Raw genomic sequence first — 18,266 nt, 5'->3', positions numbered from 1 at the left:
GGTGGTGCTTGTTGCTGAAGGATGTAGTGGTAGCTTTACAACATGGATGCGTGGAAGAGAAGTCCACAGATGCTTAATAGATACAGAAAACCACACATAGATCAAGTTGAATCTGGGGAAGAATTCAGAGGATATACCGTGCACAGCCTCCTGTGTTCTTGTCACAGGCACCAGCTTATCTCCGAGGATGGGATACCAGGGAAGGTGGACCATTGGTTTGACCCAGTATGGTCATTTGTGTGTTTACTCTTAACACCTTCTCTAGGAAGAAAACCTGGAAGTTTCCTCAAGATATTCTCCACCTTCCAAGGTCTTATAAAACCTGTCCTTCAGCAATTTACTTACTCTCTTCTGGCCCTGATCCTTATTTCAACAACCATGCTTACCTGCTGTTAATTTCTTTGATGCAATCTCTGCCTTGGTTTTTATCCTCTGCTGTGCCAAAATAGTGACTCAGCATGATTGAAAGATCCTTGCAAAAGCCAGTGAGTTCTAGTAACAAAGTTCTCCAGCACTGACTGCTTTTGGGTGTATGCCCTGCTGGAATCCCCCACCTCCTCAGCACTTACACCACTGTCATCACAGACATATAATATTTATAATTAAGATGGGCAGTGCCCACTTACACCATATTCCTAAGAGAATACCCTGTAAGTGAATGATGTACCTGCTCCAACCCCCTCAAGTTGTTACTAGACTATCCCCGGTTTACAAGCATGACATGGAGCTGTGTCAATACATAGTCATCAAAACCTCTGTTTTACTACTCCCACCTACCATGTTTATAAAACACTTAACTGGAATTGGGCTGGTGACTTTCTGTGCAACACTGATCAGTTGCTTACAGTGGTAGCTGTAAAAGGTAATGGTCTTATATACTTTCCCTTTGTTTTATTCACCATTTGTTTTCTACTCCCACATCCTGTGCAGGCACCAGCTCTTTACATTGCAAGATAGAAGAGATGTGCTAGGGCTTCAGGGTACTTTGTGACACAAAGAATACAGAAAAGTTGCTCAAAATCATGATCTGGATGATTGCTCTAGCTGGATCTTACATGTAGCAGCAGAGGACAGTTTTAGAACAGCAAAATCCCGTAGCAAATTTTACATACAGGAGCTTTTAATGACAGTACAGCCCAGAGCCAGAAGCCTCCAATACCCTGTAAGTGCCAATACCTGGACTTTTGAAGGTCTAAAGGCAACAGAAAAGAAGTGTGACCTAGCCAGGCTTAAGGCTGTACTAAATCAAAACTTTCTTCATTGTTGTTCTGCTCTGGTTTCCCCTAGTGATGAGCCTACACTTGAGGATTCAAGGGTGGTTTGGTCTCCAGTAAGACAGACACACAGAGCTCAGTACCAATCTACAAGTACTTCATTTTCAAAGTTTTCCCAGCTGGCGAGACCTATTTGCTAACCCAGTAGCAGAAAACTTATGCTATGGGCTGCAGGTGAGTGTTCAAGCATGAAATTTATGCTCTATGTGCTCAGCCCAGGAGTATGTCATCCAGATGAGCAACAGCCATGTGTATGCGTGAAAAGCAAACAGAGGCATGGCTCTAAAGATAGTCCTGGACTCTGCAGTCAACCACGGCTGACTGAAATCCGTAACTGCATCTCTACAGTAATCCTGAGAGTGCAATAGTAAAATACTTCAATTGATTTTTTATGTTTAACATTTTAATTTGGAGACTGACACTTGATCTGATTTGAAATGACTGTACTCAATGACAATTTGATTCACACAGCTGGAAAAATCTGCTAAAGCCCTAAAAGCTGAACACATGCAAGGCTGAACTTTCCAAAGGCACAAAACAAACAAGACATGGCCACAGATGGCAAAACCTGATTTTAATTGCTCTTGCCTCTGTGGAGGTCTCCACTCCCAAATTAAGGTGACCAGCCCCTCCCAGGTAAAAATATATGCTGAGTAGATAATATAGAGGCTTTTGTGTGCTATGTGTAGCCATCAGGGTTGCAAAAAGCAGGATAGGGGCAGTCATGTGTTGCACATAAGGCTTGACCTCAGGAGCTGAACCCTGCACCCTCTGGCTGTGACAGCCAGCTCAGATCTCAGCAGCTGTCCCCTGTGCCTCAGGGAGAGCCGAAACAGCCATAGTCACTATAGTAATTTTCTAAGGGCTGCAGCAAGGAGACCAGAGCCCACCTAAGAAGATGCTAACACATCTTCCTTTGGTGCAGGATTGTATGTTTTTTTCAGCAGCTGTCTAAGTACCTGTTGCTACTGTGGCTCTTCATTCTGGTGTCTTTTCTGGAGCCAAGGGTTTCAGCTGGTTCAGCTCCTTGTCTTTCAGTGTCTGCCCAAATTAGATACTCTACTACAGTGCTCACCAAAGATCCAGGTAATAGAGGAACCTGGTCTGGGTCTTATTGGTAATGGTTGGATGTAAAGGTGGAAACTGGTAGTAAAACTGATGTGGTATAGGTGGTTAGTGGTCTGACTGCAGTGGTTTTGTTTGGCCAGTGGCAGGAGACTCAATGACTATGGATGTCAGAGACAGGCAGCAGCTGAGGAGTATTTCTGTAAACATCTGGATGCATGTGTGTTTCTCTCTGAGCTTGTAGCTTTTATTTTAACATGTGCTTTTGCAATAAATGCACAGAGGTTTAATTTTTGTAAAGCAACTGACACACCACCGAGTGGATTATGCCAACTTTATGTGGTGGAAGGACTTGGGAGTAATTCAATCTTGTGGGCTAATAATATTTAGAATTTACATCCCTGAAGTATCTGGAGCACACAGACAAAATCAGGTTCCTATTGTGTTAGGCTCTGCTTATACAAGAGGTGGTCTTTGCTCAAAGACTTTGTAATCAAAATAAAATGAGATATCCTCTGCAATTGTATGTGTTACTATAAGATAAAACTGCATCAAGTGGTAATGAAATTGCTCACAGCTCACAAACCTGTCAGGGCAGATATATAGCATTGCCTCATCTAATACAGGTTTCCATCTGTGGGTAACCTCTTATTAGTAAAATACATTATGCAATATCCCTTAACAATTCATAATAGATTGTATCTGAAGAAAGGAAGATGAAGTAATGAAGACAGCTTACAGGTGTCTAAGAGATAAAGGCGTAGCAAGTCCTCTGGTAGAGCAGCTGCCCAGATGCTCTTTTCCTCTTTACAGAAAAGTCCTCTGAGCCCATAGTGTATTGTCTGCAATGAAAGGCTCAGCTGAGCTGTCACTTGAGATCACACTGTCTGGTGTTCTGTACCAGTGAGCTGAGTGTATATATTGCAGATGGAAAACGTTGCTGCTACCTCTGACAATACTTTTCAGTCTTTGGTAGAAGAAAAAAAGGTTCTGCCTCTGACTCTAAACCCAAGTAAGACGAAGTAAAGTGTGGGGATTTTTTTTAAACCTGTTTCTCATTTCAGAGAAATAACTATTGAATTACTGATCATATAGTCCTGGGCATGTATGAGCATGACTTACTTTAGAAGATAAATGGAGTGTGAGTGGTAAACAACTTTTCTTCCGTGTTCTTGTTTAGTTAATGGGAGTTTCACAGATGACTTCAATCGAACCAAACAGACCAATAATGAGTGGTCATTTGAAAAAGTCCTGCTGAATTTTATAACGTGAGAAAAGATGTTTAATGCATTTCACTAGTAAGTTTTAATCTACGCTATACTGCTTTATTATGAATCCCTTGTGTTTTGGAGGCTCTCTAATAACTACATTTTGAAGATGGCATTTCTGTGGTAACAGAAAAAGCAGTTACAGATATAACATAGGACATAGTTAGCCCTTGTTAGCTCTGCAAAAATTACCAAATGACCAACTTTAAGCTTTAGACAAATTACAATGGGCACCAAGTGAACAAAAGAACTGAAATACCTTGCCAACAGTCATACTCAGATGCACTGCCTTGTTTAGCTTATTCTGTGTTAACAGGTCTTGGTTGGCAGTGCGTATCTATTTCCCACTCACACACTGTGGCACCCGTCCCTGCCGCAAGCAACCTGCAAGCCTGCGTCCCTCTTCAAGGGCAGAGGACTGCAGGAGGGAGCCTCAAAACTGGGCACTACCATTCCCAAAGGCCTTTGAAGTTCTCATTCCTCCTCTGTAAAATGGGTTGTGACACTCCTGGGTTGGTCTGCTCTGGGGATTAGTGTATGTGTTACTCTCAATAACTCATTACTGTTCTTGGGAAGATTATCTAAGGTATGGATTGCCTCAGGTGCAGATACACATGAGGTAGCTCTGTGTGACAGCATGGCACTGCTTGGGCTGGTACACAGCTGTGCTGCTTCTGAGCTGTCCAACTCTCACACATGCCTGGCCCTGAAAAGACCTGGTGAGACAGCTTCCTGAACATCCATAATGCTTTATTTTCTTTGGGTTTTTTCCTATTTCTTTGGGGTTTTTTTGGAGTTTGTTTTTTCTTTTCCAAGCTATCTACTATTCCTGATAACAGAGACCATGCTATAAGACCTAGAGGTTAGGTATCCAGACATCTCTGGCAGTGTATCTGCTGCCCTTGTCACAGACAACTGTTTCTACAGCAGAGAACGACACAGGATCCAGAAGCAAGTGAAAATGGATGTGAGCACCATATGCTGCAGATGGGGAGTGACAGGGTACTGACCATCAGAAAGTTGAGAAAGAAAGAGGAAAACCAAGTTTGTCTTCCCTAGAGACTCACTATGTGGTCCTTAGTCTGGGACTGTCTGTGAGACAGGAGAAAACCCTCAGCTGGGTTAGGCTTCAGGCTGTATTTCCCTGTCCTTAGAGTTAGAGAGTTTGGGAATTTAAAATCTGGAGCTGGAGCCCTTGCATTTTGTGAGAGGCAGCAGATGGTTGCCCCGTTCCCAGGAAAGCAGCAGCATTGCTCTGTCACAGCTGAGCATAGCAAATTCTTTCCTTTGGATCATGCTGTCACTGCTGTGTTGTGCAGCAAACACAGCTCCTGGCTGCCCCCATCCCTTCCCAATGTAACAAGCGTGGCAAAGGCTTGAAATATGTTGAACAGCAAGTAGCAATTCCACTTAATCTGATATCTGCTGTAATACATTGCATCATACGACAGTGCTGTGCTCCAGCCTCAGATTTTCCTATGGCCTCTACAGCTTTTCCAGTCTCTGATCCTTCCTGAGTGTTTGTATGAAGCCACTTGTGATTTCTCGAAAAATGTGTCTCTGCAAAAGAACAGGATCCAACAAACTAAAAAGAAAGTTCTGCTCTCTAAAAATAAAATGAAATTTTAAAAGGGCTATAAAAAACTGAGTCATTGACTGGATCCGGATGATCTACATGAAAGAGAACAATATTCAATTTGTTTAAACCCCCAAGTTCTCCTCAAAAGGAGCTATAGAAATGCATTCAGAGGCATAATGTAAATTAGAAAGCCTCCAACACAGTTCATACTTGAATGAAAATAATTCACACAGAATGCAGCAAATATGGTATAACTACAGCACCACTATTTTTTATACCACGAAAGCCTGTCTTTCCTCTGAAGGCTGGTAATTGTGAGGAATACAGTCCTTTTGACTTCCTACATAGAATTGTTCTACCCAGCCTCTCTATGTTGCTCAGTGTGTTAGCTACAAATGATTAAAGCTGGCCTCCTGGCCATTTGGTTGTTTTTCAGAGACTGTCAGTGTCTCCCACAGGCTGAAGTTTCACAGAAGAATATTCTGTGTATGAAGATAAAAGCATGCTATTTGTCTTCAAAGAGAAAACCAATAGAGAAGTCTTGACAGATCTCTTGATTATTTGGGTTTCTCTGGAAGAAAAAAAAAAGGTATTGCTTTTATTGCAATAAATTTTATAAAGAAAGTAAACTCAAAGCAAAATATGAATTACTGGTATTACCTCTGCTGAATGCTGCCAGCACCACATCCTCATTCTACCTATGGTGTTCATACCTTCTGAAAATTTGTGAATCTTGAGCTGTTGATTCAAATTAAGATGAGGTTGTCTACAATGATCTGAACATGTTCCAGGGAGCCTGGGCAATACCAGCTTTATCTTCCAGGGCACTTGTCCTTCCAGAAGCAGAGCCCCCATTTTCTAGCAGCTCCATGAAGAAAAAGATGCAAGCACCATAATTTGCTTTTTCTGATGCACCAGTACAGAAACTAAGAGGACTGCAGTATGTCTACCTGCTAGTGCGAGGTGAACACTGTTTCCAGGCTTCAAATTCACTTTTATGGCATTGCTCTAGCAGAAGGAGGAAGCACTCATTGAGGAAGATGCATCCTTCTTCTTGCTGCATGTGAAGCATTACTGTGAGCGTCACTTAACAGCCTCATGGTCTCTTCATTGTAAGAGCAGCAGGACATGGAGGATTGCTGTCAGCATCCATTTTTGAGTATAATGGTAACAAAATGTTCCCACTCATTTTGAGGACTTGTGCCTGCATGTGACCATTCAAGAAATAAGGAGATGGTCCAGAATTTGCATGAAACATAGTAATTATAGCACAGAGCCAAAGAACCAGAACTACCCATATGTAATATAAAATCTGAAGAACTGGAAGAAAAATTTGTCTTTGTCTGCACTATTATTTGATCTGGCAGAAATTTTATTGTATTCTAACAGTATTTTTCATCCCATAGAAGGCTGGTTGTGATTAGCCTCTCAAGAACTTTGTTGAGTCTCTGTTATGTGGTTTATAAACTTGAACCTATAAGAGCTAAAGTTACCTACAGTCCTTTTGATCCAGTCTTTAATATAACTCCCTTCACTATTTTATGAAGCTCTTAAAAATGACCAAGTTTGGGCCCTTTGTATCTATTGAAAGGCCTTTCCAGGGCTTTAAATCTCCAATAATGAGAAACTTTGTTCTCATTTCTAGCCTGTTTTTTCTCTCTGTAATTACATGCTCTGTTTCCAAATCGTAGATAGCAATGTCACAGTTTAGCATATCCATCCCCCTGAGCCATTTTGGCTATGTCCTCCTTCTCATCGTGTTCTACATCATCTTCACTGGTAAGAGCTGAAGCAAACATCGCTGGATTATTCCTGAGTTTATGTCTGGTTGTTCAAGTCCTTCAAAACTCTCACACTGTAATAGTATGTTTTTTTTCTTACATGGTTGCTATGAATTCTACTCTTCCCTGAGACAAGTTTTGATGTGGAATGTCTCTGTCTTCTGTGGTTCCTATTTCCTTGTTAAAATACTTTGTTGAAAGTATTTCTTTAATGCCTGGAGGTGTGGAGTGTGTGGAACTGGGGTGTTTAAATGGTGAAAAAGATAGATAGGTTTGGAATTGGCAACGCTGACTGAGTCTTGGCAGGGGATGCACTTCAATTATGTCTCAGCCTGACTGGTATCCAGAAATCAATTGTTGGGTTTTTTTTCCTAAATCTCCCTAAGGGCTTATCAATTTATCTGTTCTGAGAATGTCTTATACACACTGACAAGTCCCCACAAATTTTGTGTTGGCTGTTAGGTTCCCCTACAGGGCATCCAAAGGATGTAGGTAGCATTTACATTAAATGCAATTTACGAATAAAATACATAACCAGTACTGAGAGACAAGAATAGATGACTTCTCATTGCTAACAAAAAATTATTCAGTTGCTTCCTTTTGCATTCTTCAAGAGAGGTGGAAAATCTTCCTCCTTGAATTGCTATCTTGCCTCAAAAGTTCCTGGTGTGCTGAGTATTGAAATTGGTATAGATTTGGATCCCTCCTTGGGCAGAGGAAGAGGTTAAGTTTTGTGACTCACTTCCTGGGTGAATGATCCAACCTTTCAAATATACTGGTGATACCATTACTACTTGATAATCCTGCTTAAGAGAAGATTAAACCCTTCTTCCTTTGAATTCTATGAACCATTCTACAGCTCTCTGTATACCTGTTTTCAGAAGGTATTATTTCAGGGCTCAGGATACTGAGTGTAGGGGTTTCCTTTCTTTACACTTACCACATCTTTCCTTATACCTGGTGACATCCCCAAAAGGCAAGAGATTTCCCCTTGCACATTCCTGTTTGGTGATTTGTCTCGGTGGTTTAACATGGGCTCTCTGCCTTGAAGACTGACTCCCCTGAGACCCTGTGAAACGCCTAACTGTCCTTATTCTTTAAACAGCAGCTTTGGGAACAAATGAGTTTGGAGTTCACTCTGGGGTGGGTTCCTGCATGTAAGATCCTTACTGGATTTTGCTTTCCTCTCACTGTTTCTTAGGAAATTGAGAAATACAATTTCAGAAAGAGAAAATAGTGAGAACCCACTGCATATGGTATTATTAAAAATCTCAGGCTACATCTCTGCTATCTGGAAAAAGGAAGTCAGTAACCACCTTCAAAATACAGAACCTGGTGGGGAGCTTTGTAGGCAGATAGATAAAAAGAGTTTCAGTATGGGTTCCTTTCTGGGAGCCTTTCCATGTGTTCTTCAACCACTGTCTTGGTGATTAGTGTGTGTGATTTAGGGCTGAGATGGTGGCTGGTAAAAGCTGCATTTAATCTACTTCCCTTTCAAGTTGACGTGAGAATATTTGTCACAGATTTCTCTCTCTGAGAATAACAGAGAAAAACAGACCCTCTAAGGCTATTTCAAACCAAGGTGCACTCATGCAATTAGAATACCTGCCAAGGGTAGGCTCCACTTTATTTTACTTGGAGGATACAGAGCAGAGCTGGCTTGAACTTTCTGAGCAGATACTAGAGCTGTTTCACCAGCTTAGGAGGATATCCCATACCATATGACATAGGGCTTAGCAATAAATGTTCAGGAAAAGGAAGGGGAGACTGTGGAATTTGTCTTCCCAAGTAGCTGTTAGGTGTGACAGAGCCCTGCTTTCCTGGGGATGGCTGCACAACTGCCTGAAGATATGAAATAGTGAGTGAATTCCTTATTTTGCTTTGCTTGCATGCACAGCTTTGATTTCTCTGTTGAACTATCTTTACCTTGGCTCAAATGTTTTCTCTCTTTTAGCCTTCTGATTCTCCCCCAGAACCACTGGGGGGTGCTCCGCATGTGGCTGGATGAGGCTGAGCTGCTGCAAGGGCTAGCCAACAGCAAGGTTTCACAAACACAAAACCTCAGACTGAACAGAGGAAAAGAAAAAAAAAACAAAAACAAAACATAGAAACAAACATATGTAGGAAAATGACACCGAGCACGTCTTGGCTGCTTGGCTTTCTGCTTTTGAAATACTGAAACGCAGAGTGGTTGAGAAACACGTCTGTCTGTTACTTCCCCTGAGATCCAAAGCTGCCCTTGTTCTGCATATGGTAGTGTGACCAGAGGCACCAGCTCAGTACTAGGGCCAAACCAGCAAGTGTCGTACACTTCTCTTTCCCCTCACCTGCCAAAAGGTGACCCTCCTCTGTGAATATAAATGTGTCTTCAGTCTCCAGTTTCTGCTGGCCCACTTGGGATGGATGAACTTCTGGATGAACAGCAGGATGAACATGTCTGAGGTTTCCCTTGGCTGTGCTAATAAGATGTTTACTGTAGTGGAAAATGCCTGGCAATGTCATATGCCTCATAGATAAAACTACTGAGCTAGTTAAACCAGCTAAAACTATTTAGCTAGAGACACTAATTTTGATGAATGGAAATCAGGCAAGATTATAAGCAGTCCTTGAGATTAGATGCAAAATCATGAGCTAGCCTAATGAAAGAGGTCTCATTTGGAAATGAATACAAATGCACAGATGAAAGTGAGTCCAAGCAGTGTGTGTGCTCATTTGTGGTTGGTTCTAGAGCCAAGGCTGCTCCAGGTTTATGAAGTTATGTATCACACTTATGCTCCTTTGGAGCAGCCTGTCTAGCTTAGCCTTCTAACATTACTCTATATTGTAATGTATTTGTCTGGGAGATAGCCATTTAATTTACATTTTTAGATACCAAAATAGCATGTGGATTTCACCCACTGCAAGGTTTTGGCTCTGTAGGTGTGCTCATTGCACACCAGAAGGTTCATGTTGAATCTGCTACTCTGCCATTTTCGTCCTTTTTCTATTATTGAAAAGATATAGAGGAGATGAGATGGGTCTGAACTGTGCTCTGAAGCTCTTACAACCTGGACAAATAAAAAGGAAATGGTGTAGCTGAGGAAAAAGGGAGTGAACAGTGGGGTTCAGCTTAAGTCAGCATGACCAAAGCCACAGTCATCTTCTCTCTTTGAAACTGTGTGACTGATAAGTGTCTGGCTCTCTACTTCCTCCTGCACTGCTGGCAGCAACTTTAAAATGTCAAAAAGCTGCAGCAGATTTAGTGTATCCATTTGGTCCATCCATTTTGTGCTTTTTAACTTCCAACTCTGATTATGAAGAGGTTTTCATTCCCTGGCTGGGCTTCCCACCATGTGGGAAGACTCAAACATCCTTGGTTTCTTTAATGTACAAAGAACCTGGACACAACCTCTGCCTCTGAGAAAGAGAGGACTTCGGAAAGGTAGGAACATCTCCTTGTCTGGGGTGTCCATGGACCTGGAGCCAGGCTCTCAGGTGCTGTCCTGGCCTCCCCAGTCAGTAGTAGTGTGACAGATTTCTGCCAAGCAGCTTTTGTGGTTTAGAGAATGAATCAAAGGATTTCCCCTGCAGTTCCTGGTGTTTGTTATAAGAAGTTGAAATGTGTCTTGGCAGCCAAAAAGCTCCTGTTTCCTTCAGCTCTGCTCCAGCTGAATGAAAACCACCCGAGGCAGGAACTGAGTCCCTGCATGTATTGCACTAGGCAGATAAAAGCTGAGAGAGGTTTGGGGAGCTTTCTAAATACTAAGCACAGAGTAGTAAAGGCAGAAATAGAAAACAAGAAGAAATACTTTGGTTTGCCTGAAATCCTAGTGACATGGGTTGCAAGCCTGAAGATTAAATCTGAAATCCCAGTCCTGGATCTGAACTACTAAGAGTTTTCCATCCCTAACTGAAGCTACCTGGCCACGTTGGTATTTCTACTGTGCTTGTTGCTATGAGATTTCTATTTTGAATAGATAAAATTCAAACTACCTAGGTCAGGTGCTTAGTTCAACTAAATTTCAGCTGTGTACACTGGCTTTTGATGTTTCTTTACAATTAGGAGCACCAGAAAGGGCACTAGATTGGGGAGTAACAAGATTACCTTGGTGAGACTGTTAGGATGAGGTCCTTCCCAACTAAATCCGTGTGGAGTCTCATGTGCTCTCTCGCAGAAGAGACAAAAACAAGTAGTAATCAAATCAGACTGAAAGAAATCTAGCCATCTGCCCTGTGTCATGGTGACTAGAAGTTAGAAGATAAGCAAATTTACAAACCTAGTCTCAGTGAGGTTGCTTGTTTTGGTCTTTATATATATTTCCCAGGAACTCTTACGGCCTCACTATAGCTGACAGCTTTCTGATAAATGCTAACAAAGTTACAAGAAACAGATCTGTCTTCTTACTAATGAAAAACATAACAGTAAAAAGCTAGGGAAAACAAGCCACAACTGGTCCATCCACTTAATGGATTTTGATTATTGCCATTTACTGGAATATTTTGCTTTGGATCAGTCAGGAGCCATAAAGACGCATGTTTTGTCTCTGTCAGGCACTTAAAACTAAATTTTAAGGGAGCCAGTGGTAATGTTACCTGATCACTGCACAAACTACAGATGATAGGGTGGGATGGTTTTGCTTTTACAGGATGGCCTTCAAAACTATCATAGCTATTAAGATGACACCTAGTATAGGAGATTCTGCATTGCTGGATGCCACACAAACATCAGAAAATCAAGTGCTGGAGAGTGCTTCAGGCATTCAAAACAAAAACTTCAGTTCCAATTTTCTATCCTGACTGCATCTTCCATCAAATGCAGGGCTGAGCCCCCTTTCATGAGAGAAGGCGGAGCTTCTCTTCCAAATGCTGCAGTCCTTGCAGAAGTGTCCAGTGCTCAATGCAATCACTGAGGATCTCAGCTGCTGACCATGTTGCTTTGCAGACTCAAGCCCTGTCATAAGCAACGGATCTCTTTCTCCTTCCCCTTTCTCTCCCCTGGTATTGAGAAGGAAGATGGCAATGTGGCAATGGCTTCTAAATGACTTGCTTGCTTGGCTGGCCAGGATGCATGCTGGATCTGAGAAGCTCTAAAATGTCAAGAGTTTGCAGATATTTCCTTGGAGGTTAGCTAGGAAAGGAAAACTGGTATTAACCTCAACAGACTTGAGGAAATAGCAAGTCAAAAGCAGCAGGGTAAAACAGCTATCGCTATAATAATGTACCACTTCCAGGAGAATGGAAAAAGTTGAGCATATACTATTCAGACCTAAGGCCAGCTCCAACATGTCGCACAGCCATTCTGCACTAGAGGAAGGTTGTGGGTTGGATCCTCCGCGTTACCTAATCAGCTTATTTTTATTAATGGCATTGATACAATCTTGGAAAACAGGAGTATTTTTTATTCCGTAAGCATACTCTGCATTTTGAAGAACAAAAGGTTTTGAGAAGCATGCTTAGATCCAGCCTGTGTTGATTATGCAAAGGTTTCTGTTACAGATATTAGTGTACGTAGGTTAGAACTGGTCCCTCCCGAAGGACCTGTTTATGAGAAATTTATTAGCTGGCACAATGGAGCTAAGAGTCTTTTTACCACACAAATCAGTTGTGTTTACTAATTGGGTAAAAGGTGATAGTCTTGCCGCACCTCTCTGTGTTGGACTGGAATGTGTTTACAGAGACCTGGGACTGTTTTGACAAGGGCTGCCAGGCTGGGTGGTTCTGACACCTGTGTTTTTGACAAATGAAAAGTACAGTTGTCCCCAGAGATCATGATGAAATATTTGTGATGAGAAGATGAGAAATTGTGATGAGAAATTAAGAGAAATTAAGGATGTCGCAAATACAGAAAGGAAACAAATGGAAGTAAATTTATGTTTAACTAGCGGTATAAGGTACACCAAAGGTATTGTGGGCTACCCATCAATAGATGAATACAGTAGATGGTTTAGAGGGTTTTTTAAAGCTCATTCTCACATTCATGCTTTAAAAGCCATGGGATCAGTTTCCTGACAAACCTCTGCTTCCTTAGTAGTGGAGGAGCATACAGACCAGCCCACTGCTGGTTCCAGAAGCTCAGCAGAGCAGGTGTCATTGCTGCTGGCGACATTGCTTTGGGCACTTTCTTAGCAGCTGCAATAAAGTCCCTTAGGGAGCAAGAGACTGAGAGAAAGGAGCAGAATTCAGATTTCCTGTCACTACCCCTATTGCTCCCTAGAAGTATCTTTACTTGTAATCCTTATAGGAAGTTTGAATGCCAGTTTCAGGCAGAGGCTAAGCTTGTAGCTATAATTAATTTGGAGCCCTTTGCCATATGCTTTCATTACTGCATGTTGAGAACCCAAGTAGGTCAGTGCTGGGATGTAGGCACTCCTATTTCCAACAAGATCCTGCCAAACAAAGTGGGTAGAAAGCTCCTGCCATTCCCCCAGCGCAGGTGCAAGGCTTCTCTACTAATTTCCAGCATAGTTAAATTCCCAATTCAGTAGAACAGAAAACAACCCTTAAAGAGCTTTTATTGTTTTTCTTTGCTGTTTGGCAACGCACATAATCTTTAGTGCAACCAACTGCACTGCCTGGCATTAATTTTGCTGGCTATCCCTGAACAATTGCTGACTATCTCTTTCTTCCTGATTAACTGCGGCCCTATTGTCAGGCTGCTTTTTGGCTTCAGCTTAAAAATGTGAGGCTCAGGGAGACAGGGTGTAGGATGAAAAGCAAAAATAGCTCTGAGCAGTAAACATTTCCATCAATCTGTGAGCTATGAAAGATCCCTTGTATGCCAAGGAAAAGCTCACACCACGAGTTTTTATCAGGAGACAAACAGAGCACACATTTTAAGAACAGTGGGAGAAGAGTAAACAGTCTCTAATTTATGTTGTACAAGCTGAATCCCTGTGATCTTTCTGTAGATGTAATGGGGCTTACATGACAAGGTAGTCTAAGAAACTGTTCTCCCAGAGACAGGGTGAGAAATAGATGTACAGAAATATTCTGTTTATTTTGCATAGAGAATAATTAAGTAAACCTAGAAAAGCAAACCCACTTTCCAACAGTTGGAAAAAGAAGTGAAAGAAGTTTTGGTGAAAAGGTTTTGAAGAAGTATTGGTGAAAGAAGTTTTATGTTGGAGAGCTTGCAGTCAAAGGTCATTCAGGAAGAGCAGCCAGCTAAGTGTGAAATGGCTATTCAGAGCTTAAAAGACCAGAAGCCTGGAAGCTGGCACAGATAGTGAAGGGCACGGTCAAAAAACCTGAACACCAGCAGAGAGGACCCCATCTCAGCTCAGACAAGGGGTTTGCAAGAACAGACCAAAACCTCTGGTCATCTTGTTGGTCATCTCTGGACTCTGCAGCTGGTTCACATACCAATTTTCTACCTTAAAATATCACTTTTTTTAATTCAAACCGAACTATGTATGCGTGTAGCCTTATATGTCCAGCAACTCAGAGTATCCTGCACTATGGTGACATACTGCTGAGGGGAACTGTGACCTTCATGGTTAATTCACGGCACTGCAGAAGTGGGACCTGTGTTGAGTCCTCTCCTGCCCCACAGCCAACACTTACTGTGTAATGGCTTTCAAGCCATTTTTAGCTTTTCCATGTATCAGTTTCCCTGTCTGTAAGACTGGGATAGCAACTCCTCCTCCTTTGAATTTAATAACTATGGAATTCTTGGAGGGCTTGAAATATGAACAGAAATAAAAATCAAGGCCAAAATTGAAATACACAAATGAGGTATTGAAGTGCTAACTTTCCTAATCCAAAACAGTCAAAAATGCTTAAATCTTTTATTCTCTTTGTCACACTGAAAGAGTCCAGGTACTTTTTAGAGTTTCTTGCTGTTTTAGTTGGGGGCCCTGCTGAACATTTTTCTTGACTCCCAGCTTGCAGTGACATGATCATTGAGAGTTTAGAAGCCCAAAGCAATTTTCTGCCCTGATGCTGGGCCATGCTGCTGTCAGCATGCTGACTTACTTTGGACAGCTGGAAGATACTGTTTCTTAATGCCAACTTTTGGAAGGCAGAGCTGATGATGCATGTTTACAGCACAGGCTGCTGCTGCTAAAGCCAGTAGCTGGATGAGTTACTGTGAAATGAGAATGGTTTCTGGCACTATGGGAGTCACTGCAGCAATTTTGTATCCTAGCAGAGAGCATTTACTAAAGCTGCTTTTAGAGATGAGGAGCAGTGCTGGCTTTCTACTCAGATGAACAACTCCATAACTTTGTCAAGGTAACAAGTAAAGCAGAGTGAGGCTATCTTGCAAGTGATAGAGAATTAGGACTGTTCCCTTTCCGAGTTTCTAAGCCTGCAGAGACCTTACAGTATTGTAAAGAGCAGTGGCAAGCCATGTGCATTGAAAGCAGAGGAGTGTGACTGAAAAACATAGCTGCCGTGCAGGATATTGCTCCACCAGCGAAATGGATGCAAAAGACAAGAGCTGGAACATGTGTCTTCTCTCCATGAGTGAGGCTTTTCATAGCTGCGCTGCTAAGGAGCAAACCCTCTTCTTGAAACTTATCTTAGTCCAGGAAAATCTATCTCAGCTAAACCAATTCTGGAGGTTTTAGAAAACAGAAGTCTGTACTTTTTGTTCTTTTTTTTTTTGGTACGAGAAAGGGAAAAGATGGTGAGAAATCAAGGAGACCAGCTTAGCACTATTGCCAGTACAAATTACCAAAAAATCTTTCTGGTTTCTAGGTGACACTAAACATGAAAATGACTTCCTACACTTACTGATATGCGACCCTGGGCTGATGAAGCTTGAAACCTACATGCAAAACTAAAGCAGAAAAATTGACTTGTTACTGTGCCTTCGTTTTACGGAGAACGCTGGTATTTTGAATGGACAGAGGGAGACAGCTGAACAGGTTTAAAACTTTGACTTTGGAAGACTGAATCATGTCAGAGATAAAAGCTGCAATTGTTCAAAAATATGGTGCTTGGAGTGACTGTTTTTTAACTCCACTGTATAGATGAGCCAACATTTCTTATTTAAAGGGGGGAAAAAAAGGATTAATCAGTTTTAAGACTTGACAGCATATGAACATCATTATACCATTCAGCATATTCCAGGCAAGAAATGCCACACATCTGTTAGCATTATTGTTGAAGAAAGACATGCTTGTTTGAAAGACCTACAGGCATTGGACGATTTTCACAGCCCTTGTTAAACAGTCAATTGTCCTTGTTTTAAAATGTTGGAACCATGTTGCTGTTCTATTTTAAGTTTCATTTGCTTCACATTCTAATCAGTTCATCTTGGTTAAGTCTTTATTCGCAGGTTAGACCTTACAAAGTCATGACTTAACTCTCATCTGAAAAACTTTGAGAGATTTTTGGTAGTCCTGCATTCAGGAATTCATTCCTCTTTCTGGAACTGCTAAAGCATAAGCTTAACTAATAATTTAATTTAAAAATCAGTAGAAATTGAGCATGTTTCTGTGTGGTCACTTGCTAATAATGTAATTTGAAGTACTTCCTTGCTCAGAATATTTTCATATTGTGCATTCTCTAGATGTTCAGAATATTTTTCAGAGCTCTTGTTGGACCTATGTTAATATCCATAGGAAGAGCTGTGCTGTCTGATTAACAGTGTTTGCTGCTGTTCCCAGAGCCCACCTCTCCTAACCATTACACTATGTGCACTGCGAATGACTGGAGCATCACAGATGCTAGTACACTACTGGCATCTCCAAAATGCACCTGCTTACCCTCTATCCACAGTTGGCCACTCCAAGAACACTTTCTGATCCTACTTTTGTAGAGAACATCCTCACCTCAGCCTTGTCCAGCATCCCATGCTCCTTTAGTGGTCTTCAGCCGAGATGAGCAGAGTGCCCTGTGATGCCCAGGCAATACAGCTGCTTGCATCCAATAGCTGTGCAATTTGGTTTTCCTTCTAACAATTTGATCATTTCCCTGTGCTTCACATTACAGGGTATCCTGCATCATGTATTAAGCAGTCACCATGTATTCGTCACCTGGCTAACTTCACAGTGGGTGGGCAGTCTGGCTGCGGTCCTTATCATGCCAGGAACACAGCTGATACTGCATTTTTGCCTGCTGTATCAGGACTATCCCATCTGCTTGTTCCCATTGTGCAGTAGTTTTTCCAGGGCTGCTGTACATCAGACCACAGGTAACCTGCACTCAGATGCCTGTTTCAGTCTCTCCAAGAAACCCATTACAGTTTTACGGAGCAAAACCACACTTACAAATTACAGTTCCTTTTCCAAAACTGTGTGTGCCCACACCTAGTTTCATCTATCAGTTCTATCACCATTAGATCTTATTGCAATAGTTAGGTTTCCTGTTTTCAAGCTCAAAAGAGCATTACTTTAGCCTTTTACAGTAGTATTTGGTTTCTACCTTCATGGCTTGACTTATATTGTAAATGGGATGCAGTTTTTCCAGTACTGATCATAACAGCTCTGCCATAGGAGTCAAGAAATACACATCCTTTTGTTCTTGACCTACTGCTATGTAGTTCTATTAATTTCCCACATCATTTTCAAAATCATTGTTTACAAAGCTACAAGTAGCCTTATGTTTGTGAATAGCCTCTGTAGTGTTTGCTTCTAGATATATGACCTTGCTTTTGTCTGCATTAAGTCTCCTAAATGTGGCTAACCAAAGTCTGATGAAGCATAATAAAGACTAAGAATTTGTCAGCTCTCTTATTGCTTGGATCTTCCATGTAATTTATAGTTGCCTCTTACCTGAAACCTTGTGGGTAGAACTACAAATTTACATGGAAGTATTTGCTCCTTACTGGCTTTTTGGCTTGCTCAAGGTATCACATCTGATCAGCTTCATTTGTTTAACATAATTAGAAGATTTTCAGGAAAAATAAGAGTAGCTTTCAGAATATTAAAAAAAAAAAGCTATGAACAATTTACTGGTATTATATTAATGGATTGTTTTGCTGCCTCATCAATTCCAGAACTTGACTAGCTAACATGAAAAGTTCTTTTGCATATGAAAGAAAGTTCTCAGGTTAATTTACTTTTTTTTCCCCCAAAAAAATGTCTTTTAAAATTTATATATATATATATATATAAAGGACTGCATAATCTAGTATCAATTCTGAATTTAATGCAAGTTCAGATCAAAAGGAAGCAACACTGAAAGTGCTGCAAACTTCTACTACAAATATTCTGGCCCACAAATTAACTACTATTTCAAAGCATAAATTTATCATGCAAATGCATCTATGATTGCAAGAATCTCTGTATCTTGTGCCCCGATCACAAGTTCTGTTAACTAGGAATGAGTTAGAGGCCCCACACTGCAAAAGATAATTAGGAGATTACAGACA

General features: G+C 41.3%; 1 long non-coding RNA gene across 1 annotated transcript; it reads right to left on the bottom strand.

The window, feature by feature from the left end:
• Positions 1-4,415: 4,415 nt before the first annotated feature.
• LOC130598319 (uncharacterized) lies at positions 4,416-12,721 on the bottom strand. The gene is made up of 4 exons (XR_008971983.1): positions 11,540-12,721; positions 11,052-11,114; positions 9,295-9,440; positions 4,416-5,757 (listed from the first exon to the last, which is right to left on the bottom strand). It is a non-coding gene; the product is annotated as an uncharacterized LOC130598319 (long non-coding RNA).
• Positions 12,722-18,266: the final 5,545 nt, after the last annotated feature.

Source organism: Pezoporus wallicus, unplaced genomic scaffold, assembly GCF_028554395.1.
Source record: "Pezoporus wallicus isolate ANWC-B61680 ecotype Strahan unplaced genomic scaffold, APGP_CSIRO_Pwel_v1 contig_3817, whole genome shotgun sequence".
Lineage (NCBI taxonomy): Eukaryota > Metazoa > Chordata > Aves > Psittaciformes > Psittacidae > Pezoporus > Pezoporus wallicus.
Note: the sequence above shows the minus strand (reverse complement) of the source record. Positions and strands in the feature narration are given on the sequence as shown.